The sequence below is a fragment of the Aethalodelphis obliquidens genome, unplaced genomic scaffold, assembly GCF_003676395.1.
Source record: "Aethalodelphis obliquidens isolate GAN/ISIS:26980383/991018 unplaced genomic scaffold, ASM367639v1 scaffold36, whole genome shotgun sequence".
NCBI lineage: Eukaryota > Metazoa > Chordata > Mammalia > Artiodactyla > Delphinidae > Aethalodelphis > Aethalodelphis obliquidens.
Window position 1 is genome coordinate 4,187,550 of NW_020837980.1, and position 15,035 is coordinate 4,202,584.

Here is a 15,035-nt window from a genome sequence, read left to right on the forward strand (position 1 = left end):
GAACACTCAGCTTTAACATACTTCATGCCACTCCTTTTAGGCTCTGTCCCATCTATAGCAAAACTTCTCAGGAGCTGAAAACACAAAAGAGACTTGGTGAGCTCCCAGGAGCTGCAAGACTCAGACTGGGCTCAGGTATGAAGCAAAGCTAATGGGCTTCCCTCTCTCCACTCCTGAGTTTTCTTAGTAGTAATGACTCCATTCAAAAGTACCTGAACCAGTAAATGATAATGGAGAATTATTTAAGGGCCAGGACTAACCACTGGATCACTCTTTCACCTTCCATCATCAGTTTCATTTTTTCATTATATAATATTTATATATGAATAAAAGGGAATGAGGTTTATTCTGTCTTCAATGAACCTGTAGTCTAAAGGGAAAGGCTGACTCCTGTATTATGACTCTATTGCAGCAACATAAATAAGATTCTAGGGGACATTCTACTAGTGCAGAGGAGGGCGCATCCCCCAGTGAGGTGTGTGGGGTTCAGAGGAGTGTTTGGTATGGGAAGGATTTTTGGAGATGGATAGGTGTTTCCCTGATGCAACGAGGCTTTAGTGTAGCATGGAGGAAGAACTGCCCATGCAGTTGTGTGCTTCAGAAACTAGATAAGAGATTATGGAGTGTGTGTGAGAAATCACAAACCGTTCTTGTTGCTGCAATGTCAATGTGGGAAGGCGGTACGGAAGTTATGAAGCAGAGACCTGCTCATGCAGAGGCTCCTGGATACTGTGCTAAGGGACCTAGATTTTGTTTTACAGGAAGATGTGGAAGCTTTGAAGGGTTTGAGGCAGGAAATAACATGAGTAGGTTTCATTTTTGATAAACCACAGTGGTAGCTGTGTATGGGATCAATTTGAGAGGATCAAGTCTGAAAGCAAGAAACTAGTTGGAGATCTGGAATCATCTGGAGATCTTAGAAAAAGTCACTGAGTTTCAGTTTTGTTATACTCCTAAGAAAACATTGCAAGGAGGAAGGGTAGGGCAGGGCTCTGGAGTCAGGTGGCCTGGTCTGACCCACTGCTATGTGACCCCAGGCAAGTTATTTGTCTCCAAGTCTCATTTTCTTCATGTGTAAAGTGGGGATAACAATAAAGATCTCTTATCAGTTACTATGAAAATTAAACAAGATAATCAATGCAAATTGCATAGCACAGTGTCTAGTATTATATAGTACTGTATAAATGTTAGTTATAATCATCACTTAATAAAAAGAAAAATGAAAAAGAGGTAAGGTGGTGAAGAATATCAATGATATATCCAGACAATCCAACCACTTTTGCCAACCTAAAACCATAAATATATATTTTTATTCAAAGCAAGGATGCAGGGAAAAACTCCAACAGAATAGAAGAGTAAAGGGAATTTAGATGTTTTCTGCAAAAGACAAAATCCTAGCCTTATTCACAGGCATCCCAGTTTTCAGGGTGCAAAGTTATATAGTTGGCATGGCCTTGTGTTAAGTTAGATATAGAAAAAAAAAATCAAAGAATGGCATCAGTATTTCTGTAGTGCATTCACTGATGATGAGAAATATTTGATATCATCAGTAACTACAGAGTCTATCAACACTGGAAAGGCTTCACTGCCCAGAGATGTTTAACAAAATCTAAGTTCTTTCTGTCTGGTTTCATCAAATTTCACAGTATCTTTCCTTGTCTGTCTGATGATAATGGAGATAAGTATGGCCTTGAGGAGTTCATTTTATTCAATTTATTTTTTACCTATTTAATTTTCTTATTTTTCATGTATTTAAATTTTCTAATTTTATTTTTCTGAATTTAAACTTGAATTATTTACAAATGTTTCAAAATATAAAAAGTATTATTGAGAATTTAAAATAACATCAAAGGAAAATAATCACCCATATTTCCACAGAGCCCTAACTTAACTCTTTAATGACTGCCTTGGGCACCAGCCTATGAAATGCTTGGACTCAGAAGCCTTTTCTTGCTGTGGCTTCCCCTCTGCCTTCCCTGCTCTCACATTTTCTTGCCCAAATCTAGTCTGTGCTAGCCTTGAAAAGGGAACCTGGACAAGTACAGACTCCTTGGTTGAGCCAGTCCTTTAGTTGTGCTAAAGATGACTAAAATTATAGGCCAAGTTTTCCCAGGAAGCACTTCATTATTATTATAAAGATCATAGTTCTCTGTAATTCTGCAGTTCCTCTGCAGTCTATTTTTATTTATTTATTTATTATTTTTTTATTTTTTGCGGTATGCGGGCCTCTCACTGTTGTGGCCTCTCCCGTTGCAGAGCACAGGCTCCGGACGCGCAGGCTCAGCGGCCATGGCTCACGGGCCCAGCCGCTCCACGGCATGTGGGAACCTCCCGGACTGGGGCACAAACCCGTGTCCCCTGCATCGGCAGGCGGACTCTCAACCACTGTGCCACCAGGGAAGCCCTCTGCAGTCTATTTTACATGCAAGCAATTAACACAAAGAAAATAGTTGCAATGAAAAATACTCATTTTTTACAGACTCATAAACTGAGACAATCTAAATCCATGAAAGAAAGTAAAAAATAGCCAGAAAACCAGGTCAGAATACATTTTTTGCTGGAAATTTTCAGATGTTAGGACAAACCAAGCAGGAAATATTACTTTAAAAACTGAAGTATTGAAAGCAAAATTATAAAGCTCATAGATGGTAACATAGAAGAAAGTCAGGGTGAACTTGGTTTGGCTGTGACTTTTTAGATACAACACTGGAAGCGCACAATCTATTTTAAAAAATGGTAAGTTGGGCTTCATTAAAAAGAAAAGCTACCGCTTTGCAAAAGGCACTGTTTGGAGAATGAGAAGAAAGCCCACAGACAGGGAGAACACTTTTGCAAAAGACAAAAGTCTGAAAATAATAATTATTATGTCTGATAATAAACTTTTATGTAAAGTATTCAAAGAACTCTTAAAATACAACAATAAGAAAATAGACAACCCAAGTAAAAATGGGCCAAGAACCAGTACCTCACCAAAGAAGAAATACAGATGGCAAATAGAATATGAAAAGATGATCAATACCATATGTCATTAAGGAATTGCAAAGTAAAACAGCAATGAGATACTAACTACACACCTATTAGAATGTCCAAAATCCAAAACGCTGACAACACCAAATGCTGGTGAAGATGTGGAGCAAAACGAACTCTCACTCACTGCTGGTAGGCATGCAAAATGGTACAGCCACCTTGGAAAACAGTTTAGCAGTTTCTTACAAAACCGAACCACTCTTATCATACAGTCATGCTCCTTGGTATTTACCCAAATGAACTGAAAACATACGTCCACACAAAAACCTGCCTAAGGATGTTTATAGCAACTTCTTTCACAATTGGCAAAACTCAAACAATCCAGTTGTCCTTCAATAGGTGAATATATGTATAAACTGCTATAGCCATACAATGGAATATTATTCAGTGCTAAAAAGAAATGAGCTATCAGGTCACAGAAGGATGTAAAGGAAACTTAATTGCATACTGCTAAGTGAAAGAAGCCAATCTGAAAAGGTTCCATACTGTATAATTCCAACTACATGACATTCCGGAAAAGGCAAAACACTGGAGACAGTAAAAAGTTCAGTGGCTGCCAGAGGATAAGGGGAGGGAGGGATGAATAGGTAGAGCACAGAGGATACTCAGGGCAGTGAAACTCTAGGATACTGTAATTGTGGATACATGCCATTATACATTCATCAAAATCCAATGAATGCACAATACTAAGAGTGAAACCTAATGTAAACTATGGGCTTTAGTTAATAATAATGTACAGGCATACCTCAGAGATTTTGTGAGTTCAGTTCCAGACCACCACAATAAAGCAAATATTGCAATAAAGTGAGTGTCACAAGCTTTTTGGTTTTCCAGTGCATCTAAAAGTTATATTTATACTGTACTGTAATGTATTGTGTCCAACAGCATTATGTGTAAAAAACAAAACAAAACAAAACCAATGTACATACCTTAGTTAAGAAGATTGGAATGTTGGGCAACCTTAAATGATACCTACTTACTACCTTACTATCATTGTTATTGTTTATTAGCATTGTTTGCAGATTAAATTATTTTAGGTCTAAAGCATCCATAGTAAGCAACTGAAGCTAATAGCAAAAGTTAAGAGCTTTCTGGGAAATTTGGATTTAAAAAAATACACAAAAAACTATAATTTTCCTATATAATACCAATAACAAATTAGAGAATACAATGAAAGGAAATATTACTTTTACAGTAGCAAAAATACAAAATTTCTAGAAATTATCATAGAATCATAATAATTGTAAAATGTTGCATTCCATTCCAGAAAATTTATGGATACTTTGAGGCTTCTCAATGGATAATTCTAGGGGAGACTTTCTTAATCTTTTTACCCTTGAGGAATCCTTGCAGTAGTGATCAGATCTCAGGAACTCCTGCATAAAATTTGTATTTATAGTTCGTGGTCCATTAATGTGATCAGTAAGTTGTAGACATAAGAAACCAGTTATCATTGTTAATGCTCTAATGAGTAAAGAACGGTATTTTTGTCATGATCTGTTTCTTCTGGCCAACGAATTAGCTTACTTTTATTGTGTGACTTTCCCCTCCCCACAAAGAATGTCATCTTTAATGTAAGTCAGTAGTATAGATGGTGAAAACCACGTTTTTTTTCTTCTTGATTTTTTTACCTACCAAGTAGATCTTATAACACATTTTTACCCTGCAATATGCTAATGAGGTATGGTATGTGGTATATGTAGTAGATGGTAAATGTAAAAGGGTTTTTTTTTGTATCTAAAACAAAAAGATGACATTTCCCCCTAACATTCTTGAAAAAGAACTAGAAAACTAAACTTTGCTTACTTTTCCACAATTAATCTTTCTTTGATTTTTATAAATTTAAAAATTCACAAGGCAAATATAGTAAATTTCTGGTAAATTACTACCTTAAGCCAAAATACAGTTTCAATTTTATAAAGATGGTTTTGTTAGATTTCTTTTAAATAGTGGTTACTAATTTATTTTAACTAATACTATTTACAACATTAAAATTTATTGACAATGTTGAACAGTAAAACTACTAAAGCCATAAACTGAAGCTACCTGAGTGAAAATATAACACAAGACACAATTTTATACTGCTTTTACTTTGAAAGACAGTTTCCTACATGATCAGGCTCATAGATGTAGGTGTTTCAAAATGATTATACAAGCACTTTGATCTTTTTCTAGAAATGTGTAAAGATGCTATTTTTGACATGAAAGTGAATAATGAAATTCTCCTCTTTATTGTGAAACCTAACCTTGATTTGTGCTACACAAATAATTTTTGGTTACACTTGAGTTAAGCATGCACACGCATTTCATTTTTAACTGAAATGAGATTTCTGTTCTTGTTCTAATGCTTGATTAAACAAGAAGAGTCTTGATCATACATGTTAAGAAATTAAGAAATGCAGCAGAGTGTTTATTGCTTTCCTATGACTTGTGTGATACTCTCCTTACACAGAAATTCAGAACATATCTAGGAGCAGATTAGTAAATCTCACTTTAAGTGTAGCTCATAAAGTTCTTTCTTCTGTCAAAGTCACGTTTTCAGGCTTAGCAGAAGATTCAGAGAAAAGGGATTGAAAATTTCATTCTCTTCTAATCTGCAGTTCTTCTGGCTGGTTTCCAACAATACTGGAAACTTGATATACTTTCTCACTCTCAAGTCCAAGCAGCAGTGGAATCATTTAAAGATTTCATTTTGCAACATGATTTTCCCAAAGATTGAGGGATTTTTTTTGTCCAGGGATTGTGTCATGGGAAGTTAAAACATTTTCTCCGGGCTTTGCAGGGACTTGTTCAACTGGTTGTCATGATAAAAATGTTTTCCAGTGTGCCTAGTTTCTTCAGCTATTCTTCATCTATCAGTCATGCAGCAAAATCTATACTAGTAGTTTCTAGAAATTACTTCTGAATTTATCTTCCAACTCAAACAACTTGCTAAGAATGCTTCATAAATTAAGCCACCAGATTTCTGTGTGTAGCAGGAGATTTATGTGCTCTTAGTCTAGATTTTCACACCAGTCTTTTCTTGAGCAAAGTGGTCTTTGTTTAATAAAGCTAACCATTTAGCATTATCTGTATAGTTTTTCATTTCATTTCCAAGAATTTTTGACACTAAAATCCCTCTGTGGAGAAAGACATATGTTGTGACAAAGACAAAATTTTCACATTTTTTACGAGAGGTGAAACCTTTCATGCACATAATTAATTCTACAAATGCCAGCACAGACGTTTTTTTCCTAGGTTTGATGACAAAACATTAAATATATCCTGGGCTTTGCTTGTTTTGGGCAGCTTTTGCAGCAGACATAATTTCTTGAATTTCACCAGCATGTAATATTTTTTACAAATGCTATATACCATGACTTTTATTGTCTGTTCATATCAAATTGGATAGTGAAGCTGTTGTTCTTCAGTTTATTACACAAGACCTCTTGAGATTCATGTGACAAGTTATCAGTAGGTTGGCTCACCATATTATTGGAGAAATGAACGTTTTCAATTTCTCACATTGTATCTTTTTTTAAAAATTTTTTTTTTTTTTTTTTCCCTGCGGTACGCAGGCCTCTCACTGTTGTGGCCTCTCCCGTTGCGGAGCAACAGGCTCCGGACGCGCAGGCTCAGCGGCCATGCCTCATGGGCCTAGCCGCTCCGCGGCATGTGGGATCTTCCCGGACCGGGGCACGAACCCGTATCCCCTGCATCGGCAGGCGGACTCTCAACCGCTGCGCCACCAGGGAAGCCCCAAAATAAATTTATTTATTTATTCATCTTGGCTGTGTTGGGTCCTAGTTGCGGTGCGCGGGTCTCCCATTGCGGAGGCGCATGGGCCTCAGCAGCTGTGGCGCATGGGCTCCATTGCTCCGCGGCATGTGGGATCCTCCCGGCCCAGGGATCGCATCTGAGTCCCCTGCATTGGCAGGTGGACTCTCAACCACTGCGCCACCAGGGAAGCCCCTCACATTGTATCTTATCCAAGCATTTTACTCACTATAATTTTACATGCTGACATTATTTGTAAGCACCACGTGAGTTTTCCTTCTTGTGGCAACAAGTTCTGTTATGAAATAACTTGATTCATGAGCCTTTCGCTGATTTTTCTCCAGCTTTATTGAGGTATGATTGATGAATAAAAATTATGTATGTTTAAGGAACACAATGTATTATTTTCAAATATGTGTACCTTGTGAATGATTACCACAATCAAGCCAATTAACATATTTACCACCACACATAATTACCTTTTTTTGTGGTGAGAACTTTTGAGATCTATTCTCTTAGCGAATTTCAAGTTCATAATACATTATCATTAACTATAGTCACCATGTTGTATAATAGGCCTCAGAAAAGTATTCAGTCTTATAACTGAAAGTTTGACTTTAGTATCTCCCCTTTTCTCCCACCTCTGAGCCTCTGGTAACCACCATTCTACTCTGTGTAACTTAAAATTTGACTGTTTATTTTTTTTAAGATTCCACATATAAATGAGATAATGTGATATTTGTTGCTCTGTGTCTAACATAGTTCACTTAGCATAATATCATTCAGGGCCATCTATATTGTTGCAAATGGCAGGATTTCCTCCTTTTAAAAGGCTGAATAATATCCCAGTGTGTGTGTAAGTGTGTGTGTATCACATTTTCTTTATCCATCCGTTGATGGACACTTAGGTTTTTTCCATATCTTGGCTGTTGTGAATAATTCTGCAATAAACATGGAGGTGGAGATATATCATGGAGATAATGATTCTATTTCCTTCAGATTTTCCCAGAAGTGGGATTACTGGATCATATGGCAGTCATAGTTATGTCTTGAGTGACTTCAACACTATTTTCCACGATGGCTGTATAAATTTACATTCCCATGAACAGCACACAAGAGTTCCCTTTTCTCCACATTCTCACCAATGCCTGTTACCTTTTTACTTTTTGAAAGTGTCTTATTCATTTTATACATAGTAGATTGTGCGTCTCAATTCCCCACCTCTATCTTGCCCCTCTGCCACCCCTCTTTCCACTGGTAACCACCAGTTTGTTCTCTGTATCTGTGGGTCTGTTTCTGTGTTATCACATACATTTGTTTGTTTTATATTTTAGATTCCACATATAAGTGACAATATACAGTATTTGTCTTTCTCTGTCTGACATTTCACTAAGCATGATACCCTACAGGTCTATCCATGTTGTTTCAAATGGTAAAATTTCATTCATTTTTATGCTTGAGTAATATTCCATTATATATCTCACAGCTTCTTTATACATTCATTTGTTGATGGACTCTTAGGTTGCTTCACATCTTGGCTTTTGTAAATGATGCCACTATGAACATTGAGGTGCATGTATCTTTTCAAATTAGCTTTTTCATTTTCTCCAGATATATACCCAGGAGTGGAATTGCTGGATTATATACTAGTTCTATTTTTAGTTTTTTTGAGGAACCTCCATAATGTTTTCCATAGTATCTGGTAGTATTTACATTCCCACCAACAGTGTACAAGAGGTCCCTTTTCTTCACATCTTTGTCAAATTTTTATTTGTGGTCCATCATTATTATTTATGAGCCATTCAGACAGGTATGAAGTGCTATCTCATTGTGATTTTGATTTGCATTTCCCTGATGATTGGTGATGTTGAGCCGCTTTTATTGTGCCTTTGGTTATTTGTGTATCTTCTTTGGAAAAATTTCTTTTCAGGTCTTCTGCCCATTGGAAAATTAGGTTGTCTGTTTTTTTCTTTTTGATATTGAGTTGAATGAGCTGTTTACATATTTTGGATATAAATCCCTTATTAGACATATCATTTGCAAATATATTCTCCCATTCAGTAGGTTGCCTTTTCTTTGTGTTGATGTTTTTTTTGCTGTGCTAAAGCTTTTAAATTTAATTAAGTCTCATTGTTTATTTTCATTTTTATTTCCCTTGTCTGAGTAGACAGATCTGAAAATTATTGCTGAGACTTATGTCAAAGAGTGTTATGCTTATGTTTTATGGTTTTCAGTATTACATTTAGGTCTTTAATCCAGTTTAAGTTTATTTCTGTGTATGGTGTGAGAAAATGTACTAATTTCATTCTTTTATGTATAGCTGTCCAGTTTTCCTAGCACAACTTGTTGAAGAGACTATCTTTTCTCCTTTTGCTTCTTTTGTCATAAATTAACTGACCATATGTGCATGGGTTTGTTTCTGGGGTCTCTATTCTGTTCCATTGATCTATATATCTGTTTTTTTTGTGCCAGTACTATACTGTTTTGATTACAGTAGACTTATAGCATAATCTGAAGTCAAGGAGCATGATACCTCCAGCTTTTTTCTTTTATCTCAAGATTGCTTTGGCTCTTCAGGGTCTTTTGTGGCTCCACATAAATTTTAGGATTATTTGTTCTAGCTCTGTGAAAAATGTCATGGGCATCATGACAGTAATTGCATTAAGTCTGTAGACTGTTTTGTGTGGTATGAACATTTTAACAATATTAATTTTTCAATCCAAGAGCATGAGACATCTATCAATTTTGCTGTATCATCTTCATTTCCTTCATCAAAATTTTATAGTTCTCAGAGTTGGGGTCTTGGTTAAATTTATTCCTAGATATTTTATTTTTTTTGATGTGATTTTAAACAGGATTGTTTTCTTGCTTTCTCTTTTTGATAGTTCTTTATCAGTGTATAGAAAAGCAAAATATTTTTGTACATTAATCTTGTATCTTGAAACTGTATTGAATTCATTTATTAGTTCTAATAGCTTTTTGGTGGAAACTTTAGGTCTTTCTGTCATCTGCAAATAGTGATAGTTTTACATCTTTCTTTTCAATTTGGATGTCTTTTATTTCTTTTTCTTGTCTGATTGCTGTAGCTAGGACTTCCAATACTATGTTGAATAATATGGGCATCCTTGTCTTGTTCCTAATTTTAGAGGAAAAGTTTTCATATTTTCACCATTGGTTATGATGTTGGGTGTGAGTTTGTCATGAATGGACTTTATTATGTTGAGATATGCTCCCTCTATGCCAACTTTGATAGAAGTTTTTATCATGAACTGTTGTTGAATTTTGTCAAATGTTTAATCTGCATCCATTGGGATGATCATGTGATATTTATCCTTCATTTTTTTATGTGGTGTATCACATTGATTCATTTGTGGATACTGAACTATACTTGCATGCCTGGAATAAATCCCACTTGATCATGGTGTATGATTCTTTTTACATATTGTTGAATTTGGTTTGCTAGTATTTTGTTGAGGATTTTTGCATTTATGTTCACTGGAGACACTGGCCTGTAATTCTATATATATATATATATATATATATTTTTTTTTTGGTAGTTTCTTTGTCTGATTTTTGTATTAGGGTAATGGTGGCCTTGTAGAATGAATTTGGGCGTGTTCCCTCCTCTTCAATTTTTTGGAATAGTTTGCAAAGGATAGGTATTAACTCTTCTTTGTATGTTTGGTAAAATTTCCCTGTGGAGCTGTCTGGTTCTGAACACTTGTTTGTTGGAAGTTTTTTGATTACTGATTAAATTTTAATACTAGTATTTGGTCAATTCAGATTATCAGTTTCTTCCTGATTCAGCCTGGAAGATTGTATGTTTAGAAATTTATCTATTTCTTCTAGGTTGTCCAATTCATTGACATATTATTGTTCATTGCATTCTCTTATGATTTTTGTATCTCTGTGACATCAGTTGTAATTTCTCCTCTTTCATTCTTATTTACTTGCACCCTTTCTCTTTTTTCTTAATGAGCCCAGTTAAAACTTATCAATTTTATTTATTTTTTTAAAAAAACAGCTCTTGGTTTCATTGATATTTTCTATTGTTTTTAGTTTCTATTTATTTCTGCTCTGATCTTTATTATTTCCTTCCTTCTGATGACTTTGGGCTTTGTTTATTCTTCTTTTTCTAATTCCTTTAGATGACGAGTTAGGGTGTTTATTTAAGGATTTTCGTTTCTGCTGAGGTAGGCCTGTATCTCTGTAAACTTTTCTCTTATAACTGCTTTTGCTGCATTCCATAGATTTTGGAACATTGTGTTGTTGTTTTTAAATTTTTTTGTCTCAAGATATTTTCTTTGATTTCTTTGTTGAAATCAAACAATGTTTTTAGTAGCATGTTGTTTACTATCCATGTGTTTGTGTTTTTCCCAGTTTTCTTCCTTAATTAATTTCTAGTTTTTTATTGTTGTGGTCAGAAATAAAGCTTGATATAATTTCTATACTCTTAAAAAAGTTGAGACTTGTTTTATGGCCTAGTATATGATCTATCCTGGAGAAAGTTCCTGAAAATAATGCATATTCAGCTGTTTTGTTTTTGTTTTTTAAATTTTCATTTATTTATTATTTTTTCTTATTAGTCATCCCTTTTATACAAATCAGTGTATACATGTCAATCCCAATCTCCCAATTCATCCCACCACCACCCCCCACTGCTACTTTCCCCCCTTGGTGTCCATACATTTGTCCTCTACATCTGTGTCTCAGTTTCTGCCCTGCAAACCGGTTCATCTGTACCATTTTTCTAGGCCCACATATATATGTTAATATACGATATTTGTTTTTCTCTTTCTGACTTACTACACTCTGTATGACAGTCCCTAGATGCATCCACATCTCTACAAATGACCCAATTTCATTCCTTTTTATGGCTGGGTAATATTCCATTGTATATATGTCCCACGACTTCTTTATCCATTCATCTGTCGATGGGCATTTAGGTTGCTTCCATGACCTGGCTATTGCAAATAGTGCTGCAATGAACATTGGGGTGCATGTGTCTTTTTGAGTTATGTTTTTCTCTGGGTATATACCTAGTAGTGGGAATGCTGGGTCATATGGTAATTCTATTTTTAGTTCTTTAAGGAACCTCCATACTGTTCTCCATAGTGGCTGTATCAATTTACATTCCCACTAACAGTGCAGGAGGGTTCCCTTTTCTCCACACCCTCTCCAGCATTTGTTGTTTGTAGATTGTCTGATGATGCCCATTCTAACTGGTGTGAGGTGATACCTCACTGTAGTTTTGATTTGCATTCCTCTAATAATTAGTGATGTTCAGCAGCTTTTCATGTGCTTCATGGCCATCTGTATGTCTTCTTTGCAGAAATGTCTATTTAGGTCTTCTGCCCATTTTTGGATTGGGTTGTTTGTTTCTTTAATATTGAGCTGCATGATCTGTTTTTACATTTTGGAGATTAATCCTTTGTCCGATGATTCATCTGCAAATATTTTCTCCCATTCTGAGGGTTGTCTTTTGGTCTTGTTTATGGTTTCCTTAGCTGTGCAAAAGATTTTAAGTTTCATTAGGTCTCATTTGTTTCTTTTTGTTTTTATTTCTATTACTCTAGGAGATGGATCAAAAAAGATCTTGCTGTGATTTATGTCAAAGAGTGTTCTTCCTATGTTTTCCTCTAAGAGTTTTATAGTGCCCAGTCTTACATTTAGGTCTCTAATCCATTTTGAGTTTATATTTGTGTATGGTGTTAAGAAGTGTTCTAATTTCATTCTTTTACATGTAGCTGTCCAGTTTTCCCAGCACCACTTATTGAAGAGACTGTCTTTTCTCCACTGTATATCCTTGCCACCTTTGTCATAGATTAGTTGTCCATAGGTGCATGGGTTTATCTCTGGGCTTTCTATCCTGTTCCATTTATCTATATTTCTGTTTTTGAGGCAGTACCATATTTTCTTGATTACTGTAGCTTTGTAGTATAGTCTGAAGTCAGGGAGTCTGATTCTTCCAGCTCCGTTTGTTTTCCCTCAAGACTGAGTTGGCTATTTGGGGTCTTTTGTGTCTTCATACAAATTTTACTATTTTTTTTCTAGTTCTGTAAAAAATACCATTGGTAATCTGATGGAGATTGCATTAAATCTGTAGATTGCTTTGGGTAGTATAGTCATTTTCAAAATATTGATTCTTTCAATCCAAGAACATGGTATATCTCTCCATCTGTTGGTATCATCTTTAATTTCTTTCATCAGTTTCTCATAGCTTTCTGCATATAGGTTTTTTGTCTCCCTAGGTAGGTTTATTCCTAGTTATTTTATTCTTTTTGTTGCTCTGGTAAATGGGAGTGTTTCCTTAATTTCTCTTTCAGATTTTTCATCATTAGTGTATAGGAATGCAAGAGATTTCCTGCATTAATTTTGTAACCTGCAACTTTACCAAATTCATTGATTAGCTCTAGTAGTTTTCTGGTGGCATCTTTAGGGTTCTCTATGTATAGTATCATGTCATCTGCAAACAGTGACAGTTTTACTTCTTTTCCAGTTTGTATTCCTTTTATTTCTTTTTCTTCTCTGATTGCCATGGCTAGGACTTCCAAAACTATGTTGAATAATAGTGGTGAGAGTGGACATCCTTGTCTTGTTCCTGATCTTAGAGGAAATGCTTTCAGTTTTTCACCATTGAGAAGGATGTTTGCTGTGGGTTTTTCATATATGGCTTTTATTATGTTGAAGTAGGTTCCCTCTATGTCTACCTTCTGGAGAGTTTTTACTATAAATGGGTGTTGAATTTTGTCAAAAGCTTTTTTGGCATCTATTGAGATGATCATATGGTTTTTATTCTTCAATTTTTTAATATGGTGCATCACATTGGTTTATTACCATATATTGAAGAATCCTTGCATCTCTGGGATAAATCCCACTTGATCATGGTGTATGATCCTTTTAATGTGTTGTTGGATTCTGTTTGCTAGTATTTTTTTGAGGAATTTTGCATCTATATTCATCAATTCATCAGTGATATTGGTTTGTAATTTTTTTTTTTTTTTGTAGTATCTTTGTCTGGTTTTGGTATCAGGGTGATGGTGGCCTCATAGAATGAGTTTGGGAGTTTTCCTTCCTCTGCAATCTTTTGGAAGAGTTTGAGAAGGATGGCTGTGAGCTCTTCTCTAAATGTTTGATAGAATTCACCTGTGAAGCCATCTGGTCCTGGACTTTTGTTTGTTGGAAGATTTTTAATCACAGTTTCAATTTTATTACTTGTGATTGGTCTGTTCATATTTTCCGTTTCTTCCTGGTTCAGTCTTGGAAGGTTATACCTTTCTAAGAATTTGTCCATTTCTTTCAGGTTGTCCATTTTCTTGGCATAGAATTGCTTGTAGTAGTCTCTTAGGATGCTTTGTGTTTCTGCCGTGTCTGTTGTAACTTCTCCGTTTTCATTTCTTATTTTATTGATTTGAGTCCTTTCCCTCTTTTTCTTGATGAATCTGGCTAATTGTTTATCAATTTTGTTTATCTTCGCCAAGAACCACCTTTTAGTTTTATTGACCTTTGCTATTGTTTTCCTTGTTTCTATTTCATTTATTTCTGCTCTGATCTTTATGATTTCTTTCCTTCTGCTAACTTTGGGGTTTTTTTGGTTCTTCTTTCTCTAGTTCCTTTAAGTGTAAGGTTAGATTGTTTGAGACTTTTCTTGTTTCTTGAGTTAGGCTTGTATAGCTATAAACTTCCCTCTTAGAACTGCTTTTGCTGCATCCCGTAGGTTTTGGATCATCGTGTTTTCATTGTCATTTTTCTCCAGGTCTTTTCTGATTTCCTCTTTGATTTCTTCAGTTATCTCTTAGTTACTTATTAACGTATTGTTTAGCCTCCATGTGTTTTTGTTTTTTATGTTTTATTTCCCCATACTTGATTTCTAATGTCATAGCATTGTGGTCAGAAAAGATGCTTGATATGATTTCAATTTTCTTGTATTTACTGAGGCTTGATTTGAGACCCAAGGTGTGATCTATCCTGGAGAATGTTCCATGCGCACTTGAGAAGAAAGTGTAATCTGCTGTTTTTGGATGGAATGTCTTATAAATATCAATTAAATCTACCTGGTCTATTGTGTCATTTATAGCTTGTGTTTCCTTATTAACTTTCTGTTTGGATGATCTGTCCATTGGTGTAAGTGAGGTGTTAAAGTCCCCCACTATTGTTGTGTTACTGTTGATTTCCTCTTTCAGAGCTGTTAGCAGTTGCCTTATGTATTGAGGTGCTCCTATGTTGGGTGCATATGTGTTTATAATTGTTAT